This window comes from Arachis ipaensis, chromosome B4 (assembly GCF_059453495.1).
Source record: "Arachis ipaensis isolate K30076 ecotype BB chromosome B4, ASM5945349v1, whole genome shotgun sequence".
Classification (NCBI taxonomy): domain Eukaryota; kingdom Viridiplantae; phylum Streptophyta; class Magnoliopsida; order Fabales; family Fabaceae; genus Arachis; species Arachis ipaensis.
Window position 1 is genome coordinate 19,623,117 of NC_142439.1, and position 5,684 is coordinate 19,628,800.

A 5,684-nucleotide genomic window follows, 5' to 3' on the forward strand; every position below is an offset into this window, starting at 1 on the left:
AGAGGAACTTACGGAGTTCTGACAAGCTGACTATCTCTGCGGGGGAGGCCCCAAAGAAGCTAACTATGAGGTTTTTGTTCCTGCCGACCAGGAACGGATATTCCATCTAAACTTAAATACTCCCCAGATCGCCGATTGGTTCTGGGTGTACAAAGCAATGTTCACCAACTTGGGGATTCGCGTCCCTTTCTCCCCCTTCCAAATGGCGCTGCTTAACCGATGTGATGTAGCGCCGTCTCAACTGCATCTGAACAGTTAGGCTTCTAACCGCTGTTTCGAGATGGTCTATGAATATTTAGTGTTGTCGGCCTCCGTTGAGGTCTTCTTGTTTCTCTTTACCTTAACAAAACCTTCTAAAGAGAGGAGGGCCAAGAAAGGTTTCATGTTCTTCCGGTCAGCCCAAGGTCGGAGAATTTTTAGCCTGTTTGAGGATTCTTACCATGGTTTTAAAGATAAGTAATTTTAGGTCCGCCCCGTCGAAGGTCAGCATCCCGACTTATTGGAGTTTCGGGGCAGGGGCTAATGCCTTCACAAAGGTGACGTACAAAGGGTTGTCTCCCGAGAATAAGAAAGTTGCCGACGTTCTACTGGCTATCTTTGGCAAGAATCACGTTAACCCCCATCTCCTCATGGGTGATCGTGACATGGCCAGGGGTTATATAGGTGGGTAGTCATTTGGTTGCATGCTCGTGTTTGTTATTATTCATTTATTTCCTTAGCCGGTTTGCCGACTAACAAGTTTTTGTGTCTTGTTTCAGTGTCAATGGCTAGCGAGTAAGTTAGACTCGACACTCTATTCAACACATTTCTTCTTGAGGGTAGCGATGATGACTCCGCCACGCGTACCAATGAGGTACCGCATTCCTCTGCTGTCGAGGCCGAGGCCCAGTCCCAGCTACCCAAGGAGAGGTGGCTGGGACCAGCTCTGGTCCGAGTCTTCAGCCGGCGGTCAACGAGGAGGGTGGAGGACCCAAAGTTATAGTTGTTGACAACCCGAGGAAACAGAAACTGACTTCCAGCCCGGAGGGCGCCCTTACGGTAATGGAGAAGAACTTTGATGCGAGTAGTTTTATTGATTCCCAACTCCTGCCTAGTACCAAGGACTTCTTCCTTGGTGGGGATCTTGCCTCTCAGGCAAAGTGGGTCTATCATACCCTGCTCCGAGCGGCCACCATAGCAAGGAAGACGGAGCCTGTCTGGGGGGGGGGGCTCGGACCCTGGAAAACAAGCTTCAGTCGTTCGTCAGCGCCAACAAGAAGTACAAAGTTGAGGTTAAGTTGTTGCAAACATAGTTAGCTGCCTATGAGGAGAAAGTTAAGACTTCTGACGCGGCGGTTGCGCGACTTACCGAGCGAGAGCTCACCTTGGAGGGCCAACTCAGCGCTGCTCAAGGTTGAGTGAAGGAGCTCGAAAAGGAGCGTGATGAGGCCCTCTCGTCGGCGACCATGGCCAAGGTTGAGACTGCTGAGCTAAAGAAAAAGTATAAAGAGACCTTGAAGCATGGTAAGAATGCTATCATGGCAATTGAAGAGGCGATCAAGGCTCAAGTGAAGCTGCTGGCTCCCAACTTCGACACCTAGCCGTTAGCGTTTTCAAGACCATCAAGGATGGTAAGATTGTTGATATCCCAAAGAAATGAACTCTTTGTACTTTGTGTTTTGTTTTTGTAGTTTGTAAGACAATTTCTACCGTTCTACCGTTCTAACTTTTGTAACCGTTTGGTGGTTTTTGTCCGTAATTTGACTTTGAAATGATGTTGACAAAAATGAAGCCGAGTCATGGCTTTTTCATTTAATCGCTTGAAATTTGGCTATGTTAAGTGGCCGACTATTTTGGCGCTCGCGACATCGGTGGTTCCTGGGGTGATCAGTCCTAGGATACCATTTTGCTATAGGACCGGTTAATTTCGTTTTACTTCGGCCTCTAGGAGTAGAATCTTCTTAGGTTTCTCGTGTTCCACGTTCTGGGACCTTTCCTGCCGTCCAGTCGTTCCAGCTTATAGGCACCATTGCCGACCACTTCCTTTATCCTGTATGAACCTTCCCAATTTTCCGCCAACTTTTCTTTCCCTGGTGTCGGGAGACCCACATCGTTGCATCGCAAGACTAGGTCGTTTGGCTCAAAATCTCTTTTTAATACTCTGGCGTTGTAACGCAAGGCCATCCTTTCTTTCAACACCGTCTCCGATAAGTGGGCCATATCTCTGGTCTCATCCAATAAGTCCTTCTCCATGGCTTCTTCGACTCCCCCCAAGAGTAACCGTGGGCTCGGTTCTCCGATCTCCACGGGTATCATCGCATCAACCCCGTAGGTGAGTCAGAAGGGTGTCTCCCCAGTGGAGGACTATTGCGTTGTACGATAAGACCACAGAACCGATGCTAACTCGTCTGCCCAAGCTCCCTTCTTCTGGTCAAGTCACGTTTTAAGACCTTGTAGGATGACCTTGTTTGCTGCCTCGACTTGGCCGTTAGTTTGGGGGTGCTCCACAGATGAGAACTTTTGCTTTATCCCTAAGCTGGCGAGAAATTCTCTGAACTTTTTGTCAGCAAACTACATCCCGTTGTCCGAGATGACGACCTCTGGGATACCGAATCTGGCTATTACTTGTCTCCACATGAACTTTCGGCAGTTTGCTGAGGATATGCTGGCCAATGGCTCGGCTTCCACCCTCTTGGTATAATAGTCGATGGCGATAATTAAGTACTTGACCTGCCCAAGTCCTACCGGGAAGGGTCCTAACAGGTCGACGCCCTATTGGGAGAATGGTCGGGAGGCCATTAGTAGGCTCAATTCAGCTACCGGTGCATGGTGAAAGCTGGCGTTCTCCTGGCATTTTTTGCATTTCTTCATGAACTCTTTGGAATCCGCCATAATCAAGGGCCAATAGTAGCCGGCCTGACGAGTTTTCGTGCTAATGCCTTTCCTCCGATGTGATGGCCGCAACACCCCTCATGGACTTCACTTAATACGTAGTCTGTTTGGTCGGGGCCTAGGCACTTCACTAGAGGTTGGTTCAGCCCTTTCTTAAACAGCTGGCCTTGTATTATTGTATACTTGGCCGCTTCTCTCCTTAGTGCTTTCGCCGTCTTTTCGTCTTCGGGGAGTTTACCGTTTTTCAATAAATCGGTGATTGGGTCCATTCATGAGGGGAAGTCGGCCGCCAGGGTTATATGCAAGGTGACTATTGGTTCCTTCACCAAACCCTGAATCAGAGATCGATTCCCCATTCCTGGTTTTGTGCCCGCCAGTTTTGATAGGAGATCGGCCCGTATGTTCCTTCCCTCAGAACGTGATATACCGTGACCTCATCAAACTCCTCGCTCAGCTTTTTGACCCTCTCCAAGTACTTTTGCAGCAGTGGGTCCCTCGCTTGATAAGTTTTGTTAATCTGCGATGTGACGACCTGGGAGTCGCTGCATACTTCCACTCTGCTGGCCCCGACTTATCCTAGCCAAGAGTAGACCGCCAAGAAGGGCGTCATATTCCGCTTGGTTATTGGACACCGGGAACTCGAGCTTGATTAATTGCTCGTACACGACTCCAATGGGGCTCTCCAAGATGATTCCCGCTCCCCCGAATGTTTGGTTGGAGGCTCCCTCTACATGGAGTTTCCACCGTGTGCTCGGTGTCTCGAGGAGGTTTCCCGTCACCTCAACAAGAAAATTGGCCATTGCTTGAGCCTTGATTGCATGTCTGGGCTCGTACTGTAGGTCGTACTGAGACAGTTCAATTGCCCAGGTCATCATTCTGCCCGCCAGGTCGGGTTTTTGCAGTATTTGGCGGATCGCTTGGTCTATCCTGATGACTATCTGGTGTTCCGAGGGTTACCTAAAACTGGAGGTCGATCTCGGATGAGATCTTCTAAATTGGTCGGTGCTGACGTGTCCGGCTGGTGGGAGTCGGCCGGAGCAGTCGTGTCCGACTTGTTGGACTAGCTTCACTGCTGATCCTTTGCCACCGGAGGGTGGGGGGTACCTGCAAGGGACTCCGATGCTTAAGTTAGCAAGGGTATTAAGCAGGTTTTTAGTAGAATCAGAGTATGAGTTATACCTGGGTGCTCCAGTGTATTTATAATGGTTGTAGAGTGACCTTTTTAGATAAGATAAGTCAGTTATCCTATCTTATCTTTATCTTTGAGTCAAGGTCAGCTTATCTTCAAGGGAATCGCCTTTATCTCTATAGGCTTGGACTGCCTTTGGATTTGGGTCGCGTTCCTTAATTTGGGCCCTTTCTGAGCTTCTCTGTAGATTTGGCCGAGCTCTTTGGGAAGAGGTCGGATATTCTGACCTGAAGAGGTCGGTCGCTTTGTCGCCAATCATCCCGGGTCAGATAACTCGACCCAGGGTATGAACAGTGCCCCTGCTCGAGCTCGGTCTTTCCTTTGGAGGTCGAGTCTTAATTTTAGGACTTTCGATCCTTCTCGGGTGAAGCCGAACTCGAGCATTTTGTCGATTCCTTTGTAGCAGCTTTTGAATGTAGAACGTTTTCCTCTAAAAGCGCGCGCTTTTGTATTAGCGCTTTGCTCTGGGGAACGTGCGAGAGTTTAATACCCTAATTAATTGGCATTAATTGCCCTGTTTATTGCCCCGTTTCCCTTAACTTCTTTATTTTTGAATTTCACACTCAGGAAACGGTTTCTCTCCTTCGTTCTTTCTTTGTAACTTCTTCCTTTAATCTCTCACTTTTCTGTTTTCGTCTGCGCCGTCTTTGCCTTTTCTTGTGTGATAGCGTCGCTTGGTGATTCTCTGGGTGATTTCATTTTTCCGTTCTCAATCTCTCTTGCAGCTACTCTCTCTGTTCCAATTTGGCTTTCTTTCTTTCTCTCTTCTTTGTTATTTATGTCTGATTTGGAGAAGGTTTTGATTTTGGTTGGAAAGTTTGGATCTTTCTGCCTTTTACTGTGCCTGATCGCTGTGTATTCTGTAGTTTCTTTGTCCTTTGCATGAACTTTTTGCTTTTCTTGTTGCTTTCTGTTTCTAGGGCTTCTGCCTGTGTTTCGAGGCTTTGAGTGATGATTTTATTTGATCCTAAAAAAGGGAGTATCTTTGACGCTTTTTACTTGTCGTGCTTCGATGTTTGGAGATGCATGCTTGTTTTTTGCTGATAGACTATAGGGAGATAGTGGTTTTGATGACTTTCTGTGTTTTTTGCGTTTTGTCTTTCTCCTATGAAAATGCTCGCTGTTTGAAGTCTTCTATTCTTGTTTTGAGAGATGCTGGAACGTAAGCGGTAGTTTTTCCTGAAACGGTGTTCTGTTACTGCCTCCAAAGGATGCCCCAGGACTTTGATTTGAGTCTTGAGGTTTTCCTTTCCTATTTGTTCTTCTGCATCATATTAGTCGAGTTGTTTCGCCCTTTGCCCGAGATGTTTTTTAGTAATCCATTCTTCTTTTCTTATTGTAGGATTTAGTTGGCCTCATGTCTTCTCACAATAACGTTGTAGAGATGCCTTCCCAGGTTCCCGAGGGCATGGCCGATTGGGTGGATTCAATGGTTCTTATGTGTGTCTCTTTGGTTGATTCCAAATTTTGCGCGCAGCTTAGGCAGTTTCATAGGGTCTGTAGTAGGGCAGTTGATGAGAAGAATTATGAACTTGTCCCTCCCTCTTCTGAAGAGAGAGTTTGTTTCTCTACCCGGGTTGTTAGAGATCGCCCTTTTTTCTATGCTTATGACTTTTTTTTTGGT

The 5,684-nt window shown here is 47.4% G+C and overlaps 1 pseudogene; it reads left to right on the top strand.

Annotated features, from left to right (window-relative positions):
- The first annotated feature begins 824 nt into the window (after positions 1 to 824).
- Positions 825 to 1,528, top strand: LOC148566845 (uncharacterized; annotated as a pseudogene).
- The last annotated feature ends 4,156 nt before the right edge of the window (positions 1,529 to 5,684 follow it).